We start from the raw sequence: 26,304 nt of genomic DNA on the forward strand, positions 1-26,304 counted from the left end.
GAAACTGACTACGATGCGGCCCGTGACAAAAATTAGTTTGACACCCCTGATCCAAGTCACCTGGAATAGACTCAAGCCTCTAACCAACCCTGAACAAGACTATGGGCGCATCAAGCATTGTTGGTAGATGTACAGTATGCACAAGGACTGAAACCAGCAGCTGCTGTTTTCCCCGAGATGCTCCATTGAGAATCCTCTTCCACACTTCTCTGGTGTTTTTAGTTGGGCGTCTTGGGAACTCTCCAGCTGCGGATTGCCGAGGATGGACAATCGCAGCTGTGCTGTTTATGAAGGGCAAAAGTGTGAAGGGAGCGACTTGAAAATGCACTCGCAGCCTTGCTCCTAGAGGGTCGTTTGTTCCACCTCACAGACTCAACTGATTCAAAATACATGACTAATCTGAGCCTTGATAATGAGCTGATGAATCCAATCTCGTGTTAGTGCTGAACTGGGACCGGGAGAACCGCGCGTCCTTTTGAAGAGCACCGTCTCTGATGAGTTCCCCACGGCCTTCTCCGTCATTGAACTACAGCTCCCGAGGCCCCGCACCGCTGGCCAGTCAACCGTGGCCCATCAAGCTCTACATCAAATCAAAACACTATAAACGCTTTATGGAGGGGAGATACAGCGGCAGAAAGGGGGCGGAGTGTAAAAACAAAACGGGATTGCCATTTGTATAATTGGATTCTTGGGTCAGCGGGAGTGGCATCATGACTAGCTAATTCAAGATGGATCACCACAGGCAGTAAATAGCACTCCAAAAAAATGTCAATAAGCCTCATCCATAGGCTTACAAAGTGATGTTTTCAAGACATTTCCATCAGTGCAACATCCCTCTTGTGTGTTTTTGCCTTCCTGCAGAGCTTAGATGGGGGCTTACCGCAATAGGCAGATCAAGTGCCAGTGAGTAATCCATGACAATAACAACCTCTAGCCCAGCCACTGAAACCCCCGTGCTCAGCTCAAAGTTCCCCTTCCCTTTTTGCCAATCACATACCTGACGCATCCCGTGTCTGGGTTTATACCATTAGCCCGAGCATTTAATCCTATTAATGAGCAGCACTCTCCCTCAGAGCATTGCATGGATGCCTCGTGAAAATATTCGAAATAATTTTCCCTGTGCTCTCATTTTAGACTGTCTTAGTCATCTAGTTGGCCCAGTTAGGTTTTACCGAGATATGCATGCACATGTCGCCCATATGTTCAGGCTTCTTAGCATTTTTTTGTTTGAGGAGTTAAAGGACATTTTAGGAACCATGGCTCTGATGCATTTTTTTCTTTTTTAATCTTAGCAACGCCTAATGGCTTTGGTACTCAAAGAGAATATAATGAGGCTTCATTTCAGGATTCCCTGTTAGGAATTATAGAAGAATTTATAAATGATGGCAGAAGCATCACAGAGCTTTTTTGCTCATGAAACGATTTGATAGTTGCCCAATATAACCCCATGAAAAAACATGATAAAAAAAAATTGTGTTTATTACAAGCCCAGAATGTGCTATATTTTAAATGCATGATGCTATAATAATTAAATGCTATAAATCAAGGATCACTAACATGGAGCCTGCAAGCACCAGGTTGCCCCCAAGGGTCACATGACTAACCTGGGTTAGTTCAATGAATAGATAACCAACACAGTGTGATTTCTTAGAAATGCCCAGATAAATAAAAATGGGTGGCTCACATGATCAAGGCCATTTAGTGGCAAAGAGTTAAGTGACTCACTGACAAGACATGCTGCCACTCACTTTCTTTTGTATGGAAAGGAAGTAAAAACCTTTCCGTAAAATCCATTTGTTGATCCCTGAATGAATGATATGCCCAAAACTGAGTCACAAACCTAAGAAAAATGCATTCTAAAAGTCAAACTTTCACCCAAAATTGTATTTTCAAATTGAAGTGTATGTGTGTGCATTTTACACGTGACTAAAAATGTGCTTTATTATTAACTAACAGCACTGACGTGTCCATATCTTATTATTTCCTTTGACATATGTTTTGGAGGCCATATTATTTGATGATCTTTATGTAATACGTCTGCGGAAATGAACTTGACATGCTGGTGGCTGCCTTTCGAGTAAAGCAGAACAAATGGACCCTGCGTGCATATTCATTTGACTCTCAGTGTGTTCATGTGTGCGTGTGCTGTCCACTTGAGTTTTATTTGTGTGTGGAAAATAGAGAAGGCAGTGAACGCGTCTGTATGTGAAAGGAACAAAAAAAAAGGACGAGGGGGGGGGGGGGGGGAGAGCTGCTTATGCATACTGATGCATACTGTGTGCCTGTTAATCTGCTTCTTATCTGCCTTATCTATCCATCCGTCTGTATTTGTGTAATGAATTGAATTTTGCGGCTCACTGTTTCTCGTCTCAACAGACTTTGCATGCCTCTCTATTTTTCCTGTTCACATGTGCGCCTTAATAAAACAGCCAGGAAACTGAGGGAACGCAGGCGACCGGATTTAAAAAAAAAAAAAAAGCAGACAGGCAAGTTGACAATGAGCGAGGGGGAAAGAGTTAATTAAAAGAACAGCATGTTTGCTCTCTCTTATTTGCTCTGAGTGCATGTCTCCTAAATTGAACAGGATGTGAGCTCCTCTGCTATCACAACGTGCACAAACGTGTGTGGTCAAGTTCATCCCGACTGGACTGATGAGGTCACATGGTTAGCCCGAGTGGACGTGATGGATGGAGGGGGGCTGTAATTTCCAGCATGTGCTGGAACACACCTTCCATCCTCACTTGTGTTGTTAAACTCCGGTGGTCAAGAAGGATTGCATTTGGAGAAGCCTGCAAGCTAGAACTTGGGGGTGGGGAGGGTTAACCACATGAGACATGATGGAGTGAGCAAGAGATTAGAAGAATAGGCCAGCAAGCCAGGACGAAATTAGATACCTGCCTGCCTCATTTGTGTACATATCATTATTCTTACTTTAAGATTTGTTTGGTTGCCAGGAGCACAACAAGTGATATGGTGAATGGTCCAGGCTTGAGTAGATTGAGAGCAAAGGCAGTGTCAGTAGATGCTTCTCCGGGAAGAGGGTTCGGGGAGGAGGGGGTAAACAAATGCATCTCATTATTTCGACGTGCGCCTCTGCAGTGCTCTGGGTAACCCATCACAGTCCACACAGATTCAATTGCTTCTTTTAAATCAGTTTGAGGCTGAAGCCACATCTCATCTGTCTCAATAGGAGAACCGAGCTAGCCGACCACTCTACACACAGCAACAGCACACCCTAGTGGCTGAGGGGAGATTTTCTGTGGACTAGTTAGTCCAGCTGTTTAGCCAGAATTAGTAGAAGCTTTATCTCTGAATTCAACAACTCATTCTTCATTCCCACCCAGCAGTTTGCCCTTTCACTTGATCTCACAAAATGCAACCTTAATAACTGCAACAGTACTTTTAGAGCGACATCAGACATTCAATGCTGTCAAAGCAGCTTTCAGTGATGGTCTAAGTAAAAATGAAAAAAATAATTCAACACCTAAATAATTAAATGTCCAACCATGTTTTTTTTTTTTTTTTTTCTTTCCTCCTGGAATGACTATTTACGGTCAGATAAAAAGGTTGTAGCTCTTTGATCAGTCGAAAGAGCACATATTTAGCTTGAGGGGATGATCTGACAAGTGTTTGGTGTTTGCCATGATGGATTAGTTTTGGATCGGTTTCATCACTATTTCATCTCTAGTGTTCTCTTTGTGTTTGCAATTTGAATCCTAACTTGAACAGAATGTAAATCTCACCAGAGTAGTTCACTTAAACCCAGTTAAGATGGTTTTGTATGAGAAGTACAGCACTCTAATGACATATTCTGGTGGCTAGCCTTGATCAATAGATTCCATCCATCCATTTTCTATAGTGCTTACGTTCATTATTGTACATGCATGAGTGAGCTGGATCCTATTCCAGCTGACTATGGATGAATGATCAATAGATCATATGAATATATTATACTCAGTTTTGAAATTAAAGCAGAATACAATATAGTGATTTTGGCAGCTTCATTTTCACTGAAATGAATATGTTTTTCATCTTCATTGGATCATACTGCAATATGACATGCCAAGTCTAAAAGTCAATAGTGTCCAAAATGAGTTACCTCTGCAGTGTGTGAAGGCAAGGATCTCCGCCGGGAATAGTGTGAGGAGCATATGGTAGGGAGTTGAGATGCTACTTCGCATCAAGAGGAACCAGATGAGGTGGCTCGGGAATCTGTTTAGGATGTCTCCTGAGCCCCTTTCTGGTGAGGTGTTTCGGGTATGAAGGAGACTCCAGAGGCGACCCTGGAAAGACTTTCTCTCCAAGCCAGGCTGGAGAAAAAAGAAAAAAACAAAGTGAATGGAAGTCTGGGTTGCTAAAGCTGCCCCCATGACCACATCCCAGATAACTGAAAGAAAAACAATATTTATTCAACCAAGGGATCTGGAAAATATGAGTTAACAAAAGAATATAAATGGAAAAGTACATCAGCAAAAGGAAAAACACATATCATTGCAAAACAAAAATAAAAGAACTCAACGGAGATAAGGTTCACAATTGACATTAGGTCATCCTGACTACACAAGAAGTGAAAACAAAAAGTACTTACAAGGAAGGGAATAATTGCAACTTGGAATGAGCACATGGTTGACCAGGATTACTAGCAAACAGTAACAATATTCCACCAGCCAGTTTTCTTCCCTCCAGAAATTAACTAGTTAGCTAGTTGGGCTGCTGCACAGGTGTGCTGGAGGCTCCGCCCATCACCTGACTCAGGTCCTGGAAAAATACTGGGGAGGACAAAGGATCATGATATGGATGGATTATATTATACGCATTGTAATCCCTTAAGGGGAAATATAAATATTATAAATAAATATTATAAATATTTTTACATAAAATAAATAAATACTTTTACATAAAATCTTTACTTTGTCTTCAATGATTATGACTTAATTTTTGCAACTTTTTATATTAAGCTGTATGCATTATATTTCCCCCCACAAAAAACATTTATTTTTGCAGATTTATTTAATTTAATTAATTTAATTTATTTAGTATTTAAAAACTAAGAAATCACGTACATTAAAATTCAAAGCCTTTGCTCAATACTTTTATTAATTATTAATATGATGCCACAAACTTCGATTTTTTTTTTTTTTTTAATGACACAAACCTATCACACCTACCATGGGCAGTTTTGGTTTTTCCACAAACACCATCAGGTCCATTTTCAGAGCACCCCCGGATATGTTTAGAAAAATGAATTGATTTAATTTGGGAACAAGTCTGTTAAAATACAATATGTGAAATGCCGTGAATGCTCCGCTGATGAGACGTAGCTGACTTTTTGACGTCATGCAGTCCCGGCATGCGAACTTACTTTGAAGCAGATGTGGCGACGCCGTGGGTGGTAGTAAAAGAATATATTGTATTATATTGATGCAACGTCGGTGACAGAAATGAAACTTTGCAAAGGCCTTTCAATTGCTTTAAAGCTAACAGACATGGTCAGCCAGACAGCTTGAATAGAGTCTGCCCAATAATTCGATTCGGAGTCCTCAGTGGGTTACAACCTGATTATTTTAGAATGAAAACACTTCAAGGAGGGATGAAATGCAAGTTCAGAAACAATTTTTTTCACCATTTTTTTTTTTAATCAGAAAATTGAATAGGAACAGAATAATAACCTGAACATTTGAATTTCCAATTTCCGCCGACTTTATGCCGCTTGTACAGTGACTGGATCGCAATTTCCGAATTATTTACAAAACCGCCCTGCAGCGTTCCCATTCTCAATTTTGCCCTTTTCCCTTGCAATGACTCAAAACATACAATACGATGTTTCACCCTCACTGGACTTACTGGACTGCCCAATTGAATGACAGGGAACGCCATCATTCAAAATTTACTCCACCCAGAGTACGTACATTCCATGAAGGTGCATAAGTGCCGCATTTAAGTCAGTGGGAGGATCTGACTTAAGCACACAGAAGAATATATCCCGTCAGCAACCATAGTCCACACATGAATGGAGTTTTGTACGGCAGTTGTTGTTTTAAATCCCGTTACAGCATGCATACACACCAACCCCATGTAAACGTGTGTATACACGATTTGTGTATCCATTGTGTCTTTCAGATTGAACGAAGCTGACAGGTGCACGGTCTTTCTCCATATCTGGCTCAAAGGATAAGCGGAGTAACGTATGTGTTCATCCGCCTGCCAGACTCATTCTCCTCACCAGCCTCTCCGCTCCAAGTCTATCTTTGTCTCTTGTTTGCCTTCTTTTGCACCCAGCTCCTATTTTCACATTCGCTTATAGTGAGCACAATGAATTTGGGCGCACGGCGTACTGTTACTTGGCACCGTGCGATTGAATTAGCTTCTGTCAAAGGCACAAAATTACATTCCAGCGGGGAGACAAATCCGATCCTCGCCCGTTCGCCAGGTGCCTTTACATTAAACAGGCCCAGAGATTGCTTTAATCCTGCTTGTCTCCTCTGTGTCGAAGATAATAACTTGGTGTCATATCCTGAGATAACACCGGTCCCAACATTGTTCGGCTCTATTGCAGCCAAAGTCTTGAGCAATATTGATTCTGCTTCTTCTTCTTCTTCATATTCATACGGCGCATACACAGCTTGGCAATGAGGTGCAATTTCAAACTGAAGGTATCAAATGAAAAAGTACACGAGGTCCAGAATTAAAAAAAATCCTCAATATGCCTTGAAGGCATCAGCGTCTTCCCTTAAAACATGTTTTGCTAGATTAATGAAGACTCTCTGCATGACCCTCTTACATGCACTTATTTAAACTTTCCAAAAAAAAAAAAGGATGAGAAACTGGCGTTATGGACACTAGCCAGTTTTGCCTAAGTTAGCTAAGTTATAATGTCAATGATCAAGAGTGAAGTCTTTTTATCTTTCATGTTCGAAAAATTATATCAGCAGTAAATACTGCATATTTTCAGTTGAACTACTTAATAAATGCCAGAAAGATTGTGAAACATTTTCTGTAAGATGCAGAGGAAGGGCTAATCTGTTCAAAAATGTCCCTATTTTTTTTTTAAGTGGATATATGGATGGATGAACAATTGGGCAGATGGATGAAGAAATGAATGAACTGATCATTGAGAGGAAAACATGACAAACATTCTAAAATCAAAATGGATGTACCGCTTGAGTGACGGGTGCGTTCAAATCACAAAGCTAGTAACATTTTATAGCATAAAAAATCTTTCTTGCCCAAAGGGTCACCAGACAGTGTATGACAGCTGTTAACATATATCACCTTTTTTTTTTCTGGCCTGTGGAGGGAATCATAACATCAAATGTGTCCTGTGAGTGTGTGTGTTTGTAAAGTGATAGTCAAAACAACACACTAACGCATGAACACAGCGGCCTCCTTAAACCTGAAGATGCCTTGGAGAATTAAGTCTTGCTTACTCAATCTACTGTAAGGAAACACATTCATCTTGAAGGCAAACTCTCATCTGCTTCCTAGAACTGGAAGACTGGGAGTAATATGGGAAAAGAAATTTGTAAGTTTATCTCCCCCACATTGTCAATATATTTTAGGTCAGGGTTCTGATGTTTTTAATGTTTTATTGCTCTTGTTTTGTACACTGGGGCACATTAATGTTGGAAATCAAAACAAACTGTTCACACAAAGCTGAAAAAATGTTCTGTATGTTTGATGATGAAAAATGATGATTCATGAAGAACTAAGGAACCGAAATGACACAACTGCTTCATGAATCATCTTGAAGCTTCATTTGCCCAGATCTCTCTGACCCCGCCCCCAAAGGCTTTTCCCTCCAGCCGCAGCAATGTTTAATAGCATGAAAATACCTGCCGTAATTATCCTGAAAGTGGCTTTTAGTGTCTTCTGTTTATTTATTTGTTTTACACTCAGCCCACCTGCTTTTCTATGAGCTAAATTACAATGATGATTACAGTGGAACATACAGTTAACACCTTTTTGCACTGCACTCCATCTTAGCATCCTTCTTTTATCCATTCCCAGTAACTGTGGGCACTGTTTCCTCTCTCTCCATATTGTTCCTCTGCAAATGGCTTTGCGCTAAGTGCTAATTTTACAGAGCTGGCTGGGCCGCAGGTGCATTCAGTATTGCCAGACCATCATAGCAGGAGTGTTGGCCATTTTCAGCCGCCCTGATTGTTAGCAATGTGCAATTTGTCTTGTTGGTCCAGTCTGCGGTCTGCACTTTGAAACTGATTACAGCAATAATAAATGGCTGGCCTCCGTTAATTTATTTGACTGCGTATATTTTATTCGAGGGGGGAATGTAATCTCTTTGTACTTCCTTGTCGTCTTCGAACTATTTGAACATTTGTTATTTCGCTTCATGATCTGGAGCCATCTCATTGCTACTTTAATTCTTTCATCGGATCTGGACCTCTTATCCAGTCATGTTCAATGCGTCACATTTATTGGCGCCGTCTCAACAAACAGAGACACTTCCTACTCAATTGCGGAGAGTGCTCCCATCATGGAGCATTCTCTTCTTTTATGTGCCTTGATGGGTACTCCTCACACATCTCGCAGTACTCCCGCTGCGTCCTTATTTCCTTCACCTTATTTCCCCGTCAGTTCTATTCTCACCTCATTCACATGTTCCTTGCAGACATTCAGTCATTTGGGGTCTGGCAGGCAACACAGACAACCAACTAAGGCTTTAAACCACTGGTGTCAAACCTAAGGCTTGGGGGCCAGATACGGCCCCCCCAACATAATTTTATTTGGCCCACAAAGACAAATTGTACATCAACTCATGTTAATACAAAAATTACAAATTGTCTTCACTATAAAAACATAAAGATATTGCCGGCAAGTTTTAGTACCATATTAAAATATTTGAACAGTTTTTACTAGTCCCTGATTTTAAAAGTAGTTATTCATCAAATTGTTGCTTATACTGTATATAATATATATTATATATATATATAAATTATATATATATATGAGTTTGACGCCCCTGTTTTAAACCAATCGCCAAGCTTCATAAGCTTTTTTTTTTTCACAAACAATCGAAACAGCATTTAAAACGGAACATATCCCTCGCCGAAAAAACACAAACTCACTGTATTTTGAGTATGAACGTTCAGAGGAGGGACACAATTAGTCTTAACTCCAAAATAAAGTCTTCTGCAGTCCCAGCATAAATTCCTTTATCAACATCATTATTGAAACTAATGATTATTCGACATTTTTCACAATTGCCTCCAGATTAGTGTCATTGCATATACTTTCATAGCAGCTATGCTAATTTAGCTGAATTGCTTCAGAGTACAGTCCCGGGGCAATAAAGCTCACACTTTGCGTGACTGCAACTCCTATGCTTAATAGATAATGCTTTTCTCTCGGAATAGAAAATGTTTGTTTCAGCTATAATAGAACAAACACAAAATTAATATTCAACAGTTTTGGTGCACTGAGTCTGACACTTATTTCTACTACAGAGCAAAAGAGTCCAAGTCCCAGCCTCAAATCCAGTTTCACTGATGCACCTATTTTATGTAAATACTTTGATTTGAGACTTTGTGTTCATGCTATGCAACGATGTCGGGAATTTTCAAGTTTGCTCCGGGGCACAGACTGTCTGATGCACGTAATAAACTTTCTGCACTCTTTATGTATGGCATGCAGAATTGCATCACAATTGGAAGACGTCTAGATTTACATACATGACCCAGTCCCGCCCCCCCCCCCCCCCAGTTTTTTTATTCCTCTAGGGGGTTACATGAAGGTGCGACACATTGCCTGCAGGCATTGCACACTATCTCCTGCTGTGGTTGAAATGAAGCAGACTTTTATAAACCACATTGAAAACCTCCGGAGGAAACTCGCTGCCACTCTGAGTTATTGTCACACTTATTGTGCTGTTTTGGGGATTAGCTGTTTTTACCTTTTTCCTGACCTGCTGTGATAAACACATGCAAAGGTGCTCCAGTGCCAAGACTTGAGTTTGGGGTGCTACAATCTCTGAATTTGAATTTTGTGGGACATAAATCATCTAGCAATTGCCAAATGAGTCTACAAAAGTCCTGTCTTAGTACTGGGCCTTTCATTTTTCCAAGTCAAAATTATTTATTTACTGAACTTGCACAGAAGAAAAAAAATATTAGCTAAAAAGTTTCCACAAAATGTAGCTTCATTTCACAGAAATGGTTATGACCATGAGCGAGGCACTGAATCAGCAGCCGATTCCAAAAAGACAAGCGCGTCTCTCGTCTCCTCGCCTCGTCTTTTCCAAATGTTAATAAGATCAAAGTGAATAAAAGCTGACACAGACGATGAGCATTATTAACCAGACTCTTATTTGTCTGGCAGCCGCATCCTCGTTTGATCTTACGCTAGGTACTCGCTGTTCTGTCGTGTGAGCGCTAATGCATGTGAAACAGTGTGAGGTTAATTAAGACTGACGCTTCTCCACAGTGTCTGGATTAGTCTTTCTTGACTGTGACGTTCTCGGTAATCACCCAAACAAGACCCTTAATATCGAGATGTGCTGCACTGGCATGGCCACTAACGGAGAGGAACAAAATGATGCTCTGCACAATGTATTCGAGTGTACAAAGAAGCACAGTTAAATATTCTTATTTGCAAGAGCTCATGCACAGCATTTGTGATTATACCCTTGCTAATTTGCCATTTGTATTCACCGAGACAGTCTAAGAGTCTGTTGTTGTGTTCTTGGTTCTCGCTTCTGAGAAAGGGAGAAAAAAAGTCTGTCGGCTCACTCACTATATCTATCTATGTATGTATGTATGTATGTTTGGATGGATGGATGGATGGATGGATGGATGGATGGATGGATGGATGGATGGATGGATGGATGGATAGATAGATAGATAGATAGATAGATAGATAGATAGATAGATAGATAGATAGATAGATAGATAGATAGATAGATAGATAGATAGATAGATAGATAGATAGATAGATAGATAGATAGATAGATAGATAGATAGATAGATAGATAGATAGATAGATAGATAGATATAGAGAGAGGGATATCTATCTATCTATATATAGTTTTTTAATATATTTGTATTACTATATAAAATACTATATATATAGTATATATATACATATATATGTATATAGTATTTTATATAATAATAAAAAATAAAATAAAAAATATGTATATATCCATCCATCCATTATCTGTATATAATAAAATAATAATAAAATAATATAATAAAATATTTTTTCCACATATATTCATTATTTTAGGTCTCTCAAGATAATAATAATAATGCTAAGTCAGATTTGTTTTATCCAAATGTCCAGGATGTCCCCTGTTGACTTCCAGATTTTCTGGATGGGATTTGTTTCTTTGGTTGTAAGGGATGCAGTGGCCTCCAAGAAGACTTGGTATTTATCCCTGAATCTCAGCTCACTGCATCGCAACCGAGTCATTTGCCAGGTGTCCATTCTTTAGCTAAATGCGATGGCCAACACATTCTTCCAGCTCGTTGGGCTTTGTAAGGGAAGCGTGAACACTTCTATTTTTCTCTCCTTGGTTTGTTTTGCCTCGTGACCAATAGTTTGCACGCTTCTCAAACGATGCATAATGATGTAAACTGCTTTGCTGGTGTTCTTTTATTTCTGTGTGTTTGGCTTTGCTTTAAAATCTTTGTTGTGATTTGTGGGTCTGCTCTGCGCCACAGCAATGTGTCCTAATTGTGCATTTGCTTTGTCGCATGGCCGTCTTTGTGTTTGATGCCATTTCACAGGCGGCAGCCCGCCACAGCTTCAAAGCTCGGCACTGTGCATGAGCATGAAGGGATGTCACTGCGTGTTTGTGGGGAGCAGCGGTCGGACAACAGCTCTGTCACTAGTCATTTTAATGCCTGCCCCTCTACCACCTACGTTCTTCGCTACTCCCACGTGGACCGATCTGGAATTATCACTGGGAGGTTGTTTTTTTTTACCCGTTGACAGCCATTAGTTACTGTCTCGGTATCTTTAATTCACATACTTTGATGGTGTTGTTATGTGGGCCTTTCCATCCATGCCACTGGTCATGCAGAACTGAACTGTACTCCATGTGTGTCTGCTCCACCAGAGTCCAGGTGACACAGATCCAGGTGGTAGATGATGACATGGCAAGCATCCCACCGCTCATCCCTGCCAACCCAGAGCAGGGAGAAGCGGGTCAAAGGTGACGCCTCTGTAAAACCGTGTCCTAGTTGAGCTGAGCTAGCAAGTGAGCACTCAGCGCTGCCATTTAGGATCTGAATAAAACATGATAGGTTAGCTAGCATGGGACCCTGCCAAATGTGATTCTCATTAAAGTTCTAATGTATGCAGTTGAAATGAGGATTGCTATCTCGGTGAACACAATCGCGAAGTGTCTAAAGTCGTTATTCTCCGCCGAGCTTGTGTCATCCGGCTGTAGTTCCATCATACTCACCGTACGATAACAGTTTCCTGAATGCAGGAACCCACAAACTATCTTGTGAGTGCTGCGGTAATTAAAGTATCTCTCACAAAGCCTATTGTTGGCTTGTCGTGGGATTCCAGTCTGGCCAATCAATAATGCAAGATTAGATGTCACATAGCCAGCAACCAGTGGCAAAGGGCATGTGTTTGATGAGTGTGGAATGAATACCTAATTTAAAATCATGTTCAGTGTGTATGTGTGTGTCCATGTTATCGGTACACACACACACACACACTTTTTTTCTGGTCTGGCCACACTTATTTGGAGATAAGCAACATTGGGAGAAAGTAACGTATTTTCCGGACTATAAGGCGCACCGGACTATAAGGCGCACCTTTAATGAATGGCCCATTTTAAAACTTGGTCCTTATATAAGGCGCACCGGACTATAAGGCGCACCATTAATGCATCATGTCAGATTTTTAATCCAAATCAAATCTTTTTTATCTCAACTTCAGACGCAACAAATTACTTTATAATCACAAAATAACGATCCATAGTCTTTTTGATTCATGGATTCATAGTCTTCAGTGGGCCACTTATGATTGATTTCATGACACAATGCTTCAGGCCAGTTTAAATTTAGGAATGTGGTCCATATATAAGGCACACCGGACTATAAGGCACACTGTTGGCTTTTGAGAAAATGTTAGGTTTTTAGGTGCGCCTTATAGTCCGGAAAATACGGCATGTCCAAGTTGAAGTGTACAAATGATGAGTGTCGACCAAACATTTATGGTGCTCCACTAATGTGTTTTGTCTAATTATTTTTTTCCTCACTGTACTTTTGAAGGCAACGAATGTCATCTTATTTAAATGGTTGACCCATTATTGCATAGCCACCCAAACAACTTTGACTTGAGCCGCTACCATGCAAACATTCCCTCATTAAGGCCGCACGAGTCTACTGAAGCCCCAGGTCCCGCCTCGGGCTTCAGGCCCTCTGCCCCGCTAGTGATGATTAAATAATGCAAGTGTTGAAAATGTAGGGCTGCCTAATTCACCGAAGCCCATGGTACAAGCCTAATAGATTCTGCCATCTTTATCTGATGGACTTGACGGTTGTAGATATTCATTATGTATGGAAAATTGTAGTAGCTTTTATGGCTGACGATGTAGCCCACTTAACAATGTCGGTCTTTGTTAGCGGACCAATACGAGAAGATCCAACCATCCCAGAGGTTCGTGTCTCTTAAGCTTTTTCTCGGCAGTCTTCTTCAAGTGTGAACATAGTTTGAGACAAGTAGGCGCTAATGGCCTTATTGTTTCAAGTACATGGCACCCGCGGGAAGTATAAAGTGCTTCTCGGGTAGAAGCAAATAAAGACGAGAAGCGAGCAGACGAGGATTCGAGCAGTGAGAATTATTTAGATGGATAGAGTGATGAAAGAAAGGGAATGGGCCGAATGCGAGTCTACTGTCAGCGCGGGGGCCTTCTGCGTCCCAGGACCAATTCTCAGTTGGGCCGCAGAAGCATCTGCGGTGCGCCGACATATAAAGAGGTTAATGGCGTGATGAGGAAAAGCACAGAGGCCAATTAGGACAGGGTTATGAACACATTCAGACGGAAATGAGTGCAAGAGTAATTACAGCAATGCAGCATACCTGTTTAATGGCTTGGCAAATGACGTGTCCCAAGTTGGCATGTTAACCTTTGATTGTGCTTTTTTTGTTTTGTCCCCTTTTCATAACCTCAGATGCTCCCCACTGTGAAAGGATTGAATGTGGGGGGGAAGCGGCTGACACCATGCCCATCGCAATGGCCGGTCATGTTTTTCCACTCCCTGGAATTCCTTTTGTTGTTTGTTTCGAATATCTGATCTAGTCTCAACATTTATCACTGACCTTTCTCAAAGCACAAATGCAACATATTTTACCGGCTTTAACTATCCCTCTACGCTACTTCTCATAGCACCATAGTCAGCCCAAATCCGAAAAAATGACTTTCATTACCGCCGCGTGACTAAAGGCCACATTTGTCAATGTGCCGAGGAGGGTTCTGTATCTACTGATTGCCTTTTCCAGTTCCCCCTCGGCAGTTTTGAGTTTTCTCCTTTTTTTAATCTGTAGCTTTCCAGCCTGTGATGTTATCCTTTTTTATCCATTTTTGTGTTCATGTTTACCTCAAATCCAATGCCACCCAACAAAAGATGAAGAATCGACCTCCACTTATTTGTACCCCCTCTCACTCTTTCTTTCACAGGAAAATGAGGAGATGCAGATGGGAGAGAGAAGTCATGATGATGAATCAGGCCTGAATCGTCATCTGTAATGGGAGGCTGGAATCTACCATTGCGCAGCCAGTAATGTCATTGCCCCCTCTGGCAGTGACAATGTGCATTTTGTCCAGTGTGAGTCCAGATCATGTATCAGTGACAAAGTTTGATAGCTGCAGTCATGCATCAGTCTGCTTTGGAAAGTCTATTCCAGCACTCTGAAGATGAGAGTCCATCTGTTAGTGTTGGTTTATTTCTTTTTTCCTTGTAACTGAAAGACGGCAATGTGGACTTGTACTTCTTTACTCTAAAATATGGACCTGAAGGGATCAATATGGTTGCTCTAGTTCAATCCATCCTTTTAAATTCTTAAAGGGTATTGTATTTTTTTTACTCAAGGTTGGCTACGTAGGATTGAGCCAATCAAGTCTTTGCCACTTTCGGTTTCCAAAACCAATGTTTCTAAATTGCAGATTTTGGAAACATTGGATGAGATCTTGAATCCGGTTGTGGTGCTACTGCCTCTCCTTCTACGGAGGCCTCCCTCATTACGTGGAAAAGCATGCTCCTTGGACATACACTCCATGTTCCAGGCATGTTCAACCCGGAAGGAAGCCTCAGGGCAGACAGAGTGCAGGGACGATGTTTGACAGTCTTATGTGAGAGCACCTCAGTGAAATTATAAAGTTGGAGGCTGTGCACGGGAAAGTTTGGATATACCGTACTCAGATGACACAAATGGATGAATGAATGGATGTGCATTTATTGTGTGTTGTGTAGCTTTCTAAACGACAAGCCTTCTGGCAATCAAACCTCAAGAATGGAGCACAGTGAAGGAAGATTGCCAGTCAAGGGCAAAAGAAACTTTGCACAAAGCCATAGAAAACAAAGTCTAGAGAGACAGTTGTTGAAGTCACCACAATGATCTATCAATGGTGAAATCAATATCAGTTGCCAATGCTTGTGTCGGCCTTGGTCAGTTTTGACCGTTTATTTTTTTAAAGTCGATTTTTAGCCATCTTTAATAAAATGGTTTGGTTTGCCATCGACATCTCTATACGATAAATTATGAATTAATCCAAATTGAGCAATATTATTATAAATACAAATTAGAAGAATGATGTATTTATTTGGTGTTAAAATAGTAAATTTTTTAAAAGTTGAGCGTAGTAGTCACAGTTGTTAAAATGAGGCCACTCATTTGTTTCGTGTCGACTCTGTACCAGAATTTTAATTGAAACGCAGTGTTGAAAACATTAACCTTAGAGAAGTTAATTATGGCAGTTTGAAGTCAATTAAAAAGCAAGTCAAGCAACTAGTAAACCACTGATAACGTCAATCTGAAGTGGAATTTAAATGAGCTTTCCAACAAGTGATTGTTTATTAAAAGGAACTAATGTAAGAGCTATTGTATTGGAGTCTTTCTGCCCCCTAGTGGTCATAAATCACCGCATGCATATGAAAATGATCAAAGTCAATGGTCAGGGCACCAACTTATTATGCATGTCACGTATTTGACAGTGGAGGTTACATTTTCCCTTTGGTTCTCATTCGGCAGAATCGGGAGAGAGGGGGAAAAAAATCGTCTGTGCAGCTTTGTCCGAATTTTATCAGCCTTTCGCAGCAACATTACAATAGCGTAGGAGGGCCACTAAGGCTACACAAGTGTGAAGTGAAGAGAATTGCTACTTCTGAGCATCAACGCTTACAGGAACTTATTCCATGCCTCTATCTCTACCTTATCACTCAGCTCACAGCACTTCTTCAGCCTCTTTCAGATAATGCTGCTCTGATATACTCTATATGTATGTCCAAGTTTGTAGCCTCAAGATGCAAGCCGTCACGGCATCCCTGCAGCTGCACCACCTTTATCTGCACACAACATTGGACATGTTTACTATAAAGCTCATAAACTATACTTCAGGGCTGGCTCTGTCTCGAAATTTTCTCTAAATATACATATTTAATCTCGTGAGTTTATGGTACATTTTAAAGTCTATCTTATCGTTTGAGAGGGAGAAAATGTTTTTGGTATCCAAATAAGACTGACCTCTTTGCTCCGGAATGTTATAAGTGGAGATGATAGTGGAAATTATTTATTCAGTAAAGTGGGGTGCAGCCTGCAGCGAGAGAGGAGTCGGCAGAGCATCATCCTCTTGTGTTGCTTCTCCTCGTCTCTCCCCCTCCTCCTAAAAAGCACCCTCCATTTTTTTTCTCATGCGCCAAATGTAATCCACTTTTTTTTTTCTCCGCCTAGCCTGGCCTCGCTTCATCTTATCTTTTTTTTTTAAACAATGTTGATAATGATAAATGCTTCCATTGTTTTAGCTGGACAAATTATCCACTTTGTTGTGAGAAAGATTAACCATTCCTGCCTGTGTTTCCAAAATATTTCATGCAAAAAAAAAAAAAGCTCTACCGAAGGCAACAGACTAATAAATAAATGAAGTTAGCCATTAAGTAATGCGAAGTGTTTGCTGTCAAATCTTCTTTCAAAGCTATTTGAATGAACCGCGAGATAAAGACAAGAAGCTTTGCAGGCTCGCTGACGAGTTTTGACCTTGATGATGTTGATGTCTCTCGGCTGATATCATTTCAGCATTTATTCATCAGCACCACTTGAGAGTATTGATAAACGCCTGCCTGTCAACAATGCTTCACCCTCAACTCAGACATGCAAGAAAAAATGAAAGCAAACCACTTAATCCACCAAGACCCTTACTTTGCATTAATATGAAATTAAACAAATCATAACATGCTTAGAATACAAAACTACAAAAACACCGTGATTAATCTACATCCTCCTTCTTCCTATTTTTCTCTCGATGGGGGTATAAAATGACCACAATATATTGCCAACCGAGCACATAAAATTGAAAATAATAACAGAATCTGGGGGTGTATTTGATAGAAGAAAAGAAAGGAAAAAAAATATCTGGTAAGTTTCTTCCACCTTCTATTTCTATTAGAGCGCATCAGCTGCTGTCTCGACATAACAGCTCTCAGAGAGAGATGGAAGGCCAATGGCAAGGAACAATCTTATATAGTGCAAATGTGTTGATCCAGACATGACAAATGTCATTGGACTATGTTTGGGCCACACGACTCATTTTTGCCACCATCATGTTATTTATTAGAGTCATATGAAAGTAAAGCTCTTTCATCAAAATCAATTCCCTTTTCAGATCCTCCTTTATCTTTCTTACCCATTAGGTCAACAGTAGTTTGCACCACGACGAACCATCAAAACAGGATGTGAGCTTGATTACGGCTCCCTCTTATAATTAAAGAGACCATTGGGACCAGTCAAGTCGTTTCCTGTAAGTGGACACATTTCCTCCCTGAGCGATAGTCTAAAATGTGCCCAGTCTGCATCCACCCCCAAAAAAAAAAATCTCTGTCTGTGTAGTCAATGCAACAGGGAGGGAGCGGCTCCACTAATTACAATGCAGTGTTGATAGTCGCCACCACAGGTCAGTCCGGGATCACACAAATTCAACTGTGCTATTGAATTAAAATGTCATTATCCACAGTGAATTCATACCTAAGCTATTTATGCAGATAGTGAACTTTTATTTTTCTGAAGAGCACATAAGATGCCGAAGCCATACTAAATGATGACTAGCCCTCTAAAAGTAGGTAAATACTCTAAATGAAATGCCGTTAAAAGCTATCAAAATAAAAATTGAAGCCTTTTGTCTATAAAAGATCTGGTGGTATAGTGGCTTGCTTTGTTGCCAAGGCAACCATGCATCATCAAGTTTTATAAGCTTTTAACATGCTTGTTTTTTTTTTTTTTTGCTTGACATTAAGTATAGAATTAAGATTTAGTGTAGAGTGACTAACTGAAATGACGTGTTGGGCTGAGCTTCTGCCTACTAAATGGATGGATGGATGGATGGATGGATGGATGGATGGATGGATGGATGGATGGATGGATGGATGGATGGATGGATGGATGGATGGATGGATGGATGGATGGATGGATGGATGGATGGATGGATGGATGGATGGATGGATGGATGGATGGATGGATGGATGGATGGATGGATGGATGGATGGATGGATGGATGGATGGATGGATGGATGGAAATTTCTGTGGAGACAATTGTTCCAAATAGGTATAAAAAAAAGTTGCTCACAGCCATCTTTCTCATGAGTTTTATCGGAATGACTCGCCACTGTTGTATATTTATGACATTGACTTAAAATACTGTAAAGTCGCGCTTCCCGACTCAATTAAGTCCTTACCATCACTTTAAAGGCCGCTGGGAATTGATATTGGCGCAGCAGCTAGCTAAATCATGTTAATGTATACAACTTCAAGGCCATGATTGTTTTTTTTTTTTTTCCTTGCGTGAGACGATGGGTTGTCATGGCGCCCAAACCTTTATTTGCCCCTCTTCTAGTCATTTATCAATCCAGGTAAATTGCACTCTCATATCCCTTTGTTTACTCTGATGTCCTTGAGAATCCCTCGTTAGCTCTCGCTTCCTGGAGTTGATCGCTAATATTTGTCATCTATAATTGAGGAAAGCTATTTGAGCGTTTTTTTTTTTCTTTCGATATCCTCAATATCCAATTTAAGGTCCATGTACTACGATGCTCTTCGTCTTCACTAGAAGGACAATTTAGTGCACTGCAAGAATGACGGACTTGCTCTTTTTCCACCACTTATTGCATTTTTTTCCTCATTACTGCCTTTTAAATGACTATTATTATTTGCTATTGTATAATTATTCAACAAAAAATAAATAAATAAATAAATTAAGGACTTAGATGAACGTCATCTTGCCAATGTTCAATTGTTTTCTCAGGTTGAGGTGTCAAACGAAGCGAGCAAAGAAAAAAAAAAGGAGATCTTTGTTGCTATGGATCCCGGGCAGCTTTTGGTCCAATTACGGCATCTTCCTTCATGACTAAGCTCCCAATGCTCCAACTTAAAGCGGTGACTCAGAAGCATGATGCAATTGTCAACACACAACCTCACGGCCCCTCTCATCTCTGCCAACCATCTTCGTCTTCCCAGGGACACATTCATCCCTCAAAGCTGTCCCTTCTGTCTTGCTAACATATCTTTTATCTTATATTATAGCTTCATGTCCTTTCTTTGTCTCCCGTTGCTTTCTGCTCATCCCCCCTCTTAGCTTGTATTTTTCTTTGCTCTTACCTCACCCTGACCTTGCTGTTACATCGATCAAGTTCGGGTCTTGTGAGATGATGCTAGTCTTTTCAAGCTGTAATTTCCTAAACACTAAAACTTTCCCCACCTGAGTTTGTGTGAAGATCTCCATAAAGGGCCAGTCATTGTGAGAAGATCAACGCCTTGTGGACCATGCATCAGACGGGCCGGAAAGTCAATGAGAGCTACGCTGCGGTAAGAGCAGGAGAAGAGTGGAAAGGAGAGGAAGTGGAAAGATGACAGGAGCAGGAGGCAATTTAGAAAATATGCAGAGGTGCAGAAAGGGAGTAAACAGATGAGTGGATGAAAAAAAAAATAGGTGTGGTGAGGGGTGACGCTATCCTGCAGAGGAGAATCTATTTATACCTGGGGGGGAAATGGATAGCTAAACTAATGAAACCTTTAGCTGTTCACGCTGATGGAACACGGATCAATAACTCGCAGTTAGTATTCAAAACAAGCATCGATTCTTGAAGATTTATCATTTTCTACTTCCAATAAGCCCACAATGAATGTTTGTATATAGCTGAGGGAATATGTAACAGCATTTTTCTTTGCGTAAAAAAAAAATCCAATAAGGCTATATTATATATGTACAGTATATTATGCTATAAATAACAATGATGATGTCATAATTGGTCTTTGAACCTTAGCTTAGAAGGAAGCATTTTTCTTTGCATAAAAAAAGTATAAATAACAATGATGATGTCATAATTGGTTTTTAGGCCTTAGCTTAGAAGAAAAACAAATGACTAAATAATTGAGATATTATTAATATTTATTATAATATATATTATAATATTTCAATTTATTATTTATATTGCTAAATAATTGGATTGTATACAGTAAAAAGTATTGCTAAAGTATTGTATAGTAAGTATAGTAAAAAGTATTGCTTTGTATTGCTTTTGTGTATTAATTTAAAAAATAATCAAATACACTTTGAGTTTGTTCTGAAAGCAGACAAACCTCCCACACTCCAAAATGACTTCAAACCTTAATGTGCTCTTAAAAAAAAAAAAAAAACTATAGTCCATCTTTTGCGATCGCTATGTTTTGTGTCCTTTTCGTATACTTGATTAAAGTCTATTGAACTTACTGTTCAAGGTTTGCAAAAGGTGAATCAATAAAAACAAGGCATCCCCTGAGAGAGAGAGAGAAAGATAAAAAGCATCTCTGTATTTGTGTGTTACTTGGGAGAAAGCTTTCAGACACCTGGAATGGAGATTCAAAGAGGGTCACTTTGGGTCAGAGACATTGTGATGCTATCTCTTGCTTTTGTTTTGATTTCAGGAAAAGCTCCTTTTATTATTACGCCACTGGAGACTACACGGTATCACTGAGGTCACATCCTGTGGAATGTATCAAACATTCCAGCCAATAAAACGCAATCCGATCTGACATATGTAATATCAAAAATCTGTTTTTACATGTTTTCAATATGTGTCAAATGTTTTATGTGAGCTCATTTCAATCTACACGATCTCTTGAATGTCTTGTACCACCTACAAATTTACAATTTATCAGGTCATATTCATGCGACATGAAATAAGCTGTGTATGTACGATGTCAGCAGGCTCATCAGTGAATTGGTGGAGGTTAGTAAAAAAAAAAAAAAAGCAGCAAGATCTTCCCTTTGAGTTGCCAAGCCATTCGGTCTTAAATGAGAAGGTCAGACCGAACAAATAAAGCACAATATTCAGGGGAGGTTGTGTACAAAAAATATTTTCCAATATTTTCGCTGTCAAAAGAGTACAGTGCAGTTATTCCATATTTTTTCAGTAGGTAGAACATTCTATTACCAAGTCTTTATCTGGTACACTGCATGAATGCTTATGATGTGTTGAATAGAAAAGACGAATGTCAATATGAGAGCCATTATATGTTCAAGTTCAATAAAATGCTTTGAAATCCAAGAATTTTTTTTTTGCAAATCATTTTAGAAGTATATTACATTTTTTGAGTTCACCAACCTTTTTAAACAGCCATTCATCCGTCTATTTTCTATAACGCTTTATCTGATCCGATCTCGGCTCAACTGGAGCCTGTGGCAGCTTTTTATTTTTGACATCTTGGTATTATGCTCGTGAAAATGATTAACCAGTGTTATGATTGTTAATAATTGTACCCCCACAATTTTGATGCAAAATAATTATTTCTTAATGTGTTTTTTTTCACCACTAAATAAATGTACTGAAATAGAAAATAGGATTTTGCTCTTAAAAAAAAAACATTTTGCCCAAAGAAATTCATCTCACTGAGCTCCTGACAGTGATAAGCATTTTGATATATTTGAAACATGACGGCACTGTAAAAAGCCGCAATATTTTTGCAATAATGCTAATTCTGCTAATGCTAAGTCTGTCGGAACTGAATAGAATCAATCGAAATACTTCAGCTTCTGAGCTTCCATACAATACATGTGCACCTTGCTTCACCTTACGCTGTCCAACATTTCATATTAAAATCATCTTTTATTCATTGACAATGTAACAAGAGAACGGCAGCGAGTGGAGCAATTTTGTGGAACAGAAGTGTCAGATCAGTAGCCGGCATAGAACATTTATTTTTCCACAAGGTTAAGAAACCTTCAAACCGCAATAATCATCAGAGAAGCACATACACATCCCACACAAATTCATCTACCTTGAATAAAAAAAAAGTAAAGAAGGTCATGGAACACATAATCCCTTCTCTATTCAAACTAAAGTATCATTCAAAGTGTCTCTCAATCAAACATAGACAAAGAAAACTGTGTGGCTACTGGCACCAATTACATTTTGTCATCTTAATGTTGTTAAAACAGCCAATTCTGAGAGATGCTCTTGAGGATGTACTTTTGTTTTTTACGGTAAGTTTACTATTTTGGATGTGTCGATTTTCTGTACACTTGGACTTTTTTTTTGTAATTACTAATGGCTAATGGCTTTCACATTTTCAAAGACAGTTATTTTAATGTGGTTTTGTTTTGGTCTGCTTCACTTTGTGTCCTTGGTAACCCACACACAGATACAATGATTTCTGGATCCGGCCCTCAGCTTTTATGGCTTCTAAACACAACTTAATAGAAAGTGGAACTGCATGTAAAAGAATATTATAAATATAAATTATATTTCTGACTCATTTAAAATGTATGTATCCACTATGGTAAGCATTCTTAAGTGGTCATTAAATACTTGTGAGAGCTATTTTCATTCAACTTAATTTTAAATATTGTTTTGTTTAAAAAATAACCTTCAATAAATAAATACAAAATATATATATCATGTCATTAAAAACTGAGATATAAAGTCAAATCAAATATTAAAATTGCACAAAATAAGTAGCAATATCTCAGCACAAATACATGTATGCCAATTAATTAAATACCAATTAATAAAATACCATGATAGCGCCAAATGAAGGTCAATTGTATTCAATCGTTCACTTCTCCAGAATCTCCGCATTTACTTCAAAACTGAAGAGATGTGAAAATATATATATATATATATATATATATATATATATATATATATATATATATATATATATATATATATATATATATATATATATATATATATATATATATATATATATATATATATATATATATATATATATATATATATATATAAATATATAAACCTGTATATTCATTGTTGACATTCATACAGGATAAGGATGTGACGGCATTCAATTCTCTGGAGCAGTTCTCAATTAATATTTATCAAGCAACATAGCAGAAACATAAATTTAATAAACCACATCATGCCCACTAGAGATGCTGAATTAATTTGTAGCCATCTGTGCAGATCACTACAGATGCGTTTAGTAGTTGTTCAGGTTTTGCTTTGACTAACCAAACAGATGATGGAAAAATGTCAAATGAAGATAATAGACTGCTGGGAAGGCAGTTTCATAGAAGAAAATACCAGTAAATACCGATAGCGTTACATCTGGAACAGGCTCAAACAGTCGAGCAAACAGTGACACGTGTCACTTTGTATTTGTGTCTCTTTTTCAGCCCCTCTCGGCTTGTTTGGGTCCCTTTTGCTGTGCACAATACACAGAACAAGAGCGTTGAGGCTCACATTTGTCTGCACAGGGCCATTATATTTTAGCCTCTAGCTTCAGCTTTTCCCCTCTAGCGCGATTCGTCACATCAGTCACATGAGCAAACACATGCAGACAGCTGAAACGCTATGCTGGATTGGGAAATGTGTTTTTTTTTTTATTCTCTCACATCTCACATTATGCTTCTTCTGGGGAGTCTTTTTCTTTCCATTACTGTTAAACTAAGTTTTTATTTATTTATTAATCTATTTATTTTATTTTATATTATATTATATTATATTATATTATATTATATTATATTATGTTGTTATGTTATGTTACGTTACGTTACGTTACGTTACGTTACGTTATGTTATGTTATGTTATGTTATGTTATGTTATGTTATGTTATGTTATGTTATGTTATGTTGTTATGTTATGTTATGTTATGTTATGTTATGTTATGTTATGTTATGTTATGTTATGTTATGTTATGTTATGTTATGTTATGTTATGTTATGTTATGTTGTTATGTTATATTATATTATATTATATTATATTATATTATATTATATTATATTATATTATATTATATGCAAGTCTCTACTGATAGGAGCTCGCATGCCAACTTAAAGATAAGTCTCCTGGTTTCCTTCAGATGTATTTCCTCTATTAGGCTCACTGTTTTCATCGCGAGCTGTCAACACACATTTGGCTCGTTACCAAACGTTTGCTTACGTTCAAGCCGCTAAACGCCTTGCGAAATCTAGATGCATCATCAGCAACAGTCATGTGCTTGACAGCTCAATACTCTGTCAACTCTGTCTATTTTTCATTCATGTTGCCTTGTGAAGAATCTCCAGGGAGCTTGAACATACATGAGCACACAATTAAGAAGGAAAAAAAAAAGAGGAACAAATACTTGGCTTGCAGCCTGTTTTCACATCCTTCCTAATGTTTTCCTGGCTGCTATTCTGAATAAACAAATCCAAGCAGAGAGTAAAAATGTTACAATTGCTTTACAAGGCAGTGCCTCAAATTCCTGATGCATTGATGGCGGCAAATATCAAACACCGACAAAGACACTCCCCAATTCACTCCCTTGTCCTTATGACAGGAATCAGCAGATTTTAAAAATGTCTTAAAGATGAACCCAACAAGTCCACCCTTCATTATTCAGTCTAACGCTAACGAGAAAGGCCAGCCTCATTTGTGGAATATAAAAATATGTTGTGCCATATGTCCGTAACCTCCGGCATTATAGTGAGATACAACATGGCTGTTTCTGAACTTCCTATGATGATGATAATGATGAATATATGTAAATATAATGTAGAACTGCTTCAGAAACCTAACGACCCTGAAAAATAACAAGATGTGCTTTGCATTTTTATCACAGCAATAACGCTACATTAATATCCATATTTTGCCTGAAGCCACAAGGTTAACATTTGTTGCCAAATCGAGACTTTATCTCTTTTGGTTGTTCGCATTAACCTCGCGTTAACTGTATGCCTACAACGTGAAACAAGACACAAAGTTTAAATTTAGTTTTGCGTTATTTGTAAATATTTCTTTTAATTTTTATAAACAAATAAGCTCAAACAAAATTACTCCAGAGTAAAACAAAGTGTTATTGTGAATGTCTTACATGATTAGTAAAAAGAATAATAATGACTTTAACTTTGTGACTGTAGAAGGTGGGCGTTGACAAAAGTGAAACAGTCACCATCAATGATTAAACTGATAAAGTTATTCTCAGCAGGAGGGGGAGGTCAAGCATTCACCATAAATTAATTCTGACGCAGAAAATTCTGGTGATATTAGATAAAGTGATGAGTCTAAATCACTGACCTGACATATGCTCAGCGTGAGTTGTTAATTTATGCAAAAGAACAAGCTGAGTTACAAGCGGAAGGGCAGAAACTCCTCTGCACATGTGGATGAATTGCAGGCTTTGTCTAATCTTGTGTAATACACACACACACACACATGCACACAGACACACTGCATGATTATTTGTACATTATTATGGGATTTTATTTCCAATGTGTTTATATTTCATACAGAGCAGGGGTTAAAGTGCCTGTGTCAACTTTAAGTGGTCTACAAGAGCAAATAAAATTTCCTGATAAATGTTCCAAATAATTTCAAATTCTTTTCAAATAATTATTTTATTTTTAAATTATTTTCAAATAATATCAAATTAGCTAAATCACATTTTATTTGTATATAATTTTTCATAGGTAAAAACATTTTTATTTTTTGTTCAGTAAATTGGACAAGTTACTATTATTTATGTTCCTTCAGGGCATTTTTTTTTTTATTTTTTATCACCGACATGGACCATTAATGCATAAATATTTCGGATTGTGCTAGAACAATGATCTGTGTTACTGAGAGCGCTGTGAGTGAGGG

The 26,304-nt window shown here is 38.6% G+C and overlaps 1 protein-coding gene across 2 annotated transcripts in view; it reads right to left on the reverse strand.

The window, feature by feature from the left end:
* kirrel3l (kirre like nephrin family adhesion molecule 3, like) overlaps positions 1-4,766 on the reverse strand; it is a 102,293-nt gene extending 97,527 nt beyond the window's left edge. For both annotated transcript variants that reach the window (XM_049731225.2, XM_049731224.2), the window contains exons 1-2: positions 4,589-4,766; positions 4,100-4,310 (exon numbers count right to left, since the gene is read on the reverse strand). The gene's annotated coding sequence lies outside the window, so the exon portion shown is untranslated. The remainder of the gene's footprint in view (positions 1-4,099; positions 4,311-4,588) is intronic.
* Between the last annotated feature and the right edge of the window lie 21,538 nt (positions 4,767-26,304).

This window comes from Syngnathus scovelli, chromosome 9, assembly GCF_024217435.2.
Source record: "Syngnathus scovelli strain Florida chromosome 9, RoL_Ssco_1.2, whole genome shotgun sequence".
Classification (NCBI taxonomy): domain Eukaryota; kingdom Metazoa; phylum Chordata; class Actinopteri; order Syngnathiformes; family Syngnathidae; genus Syngnathus; species Syngnathus scovelli.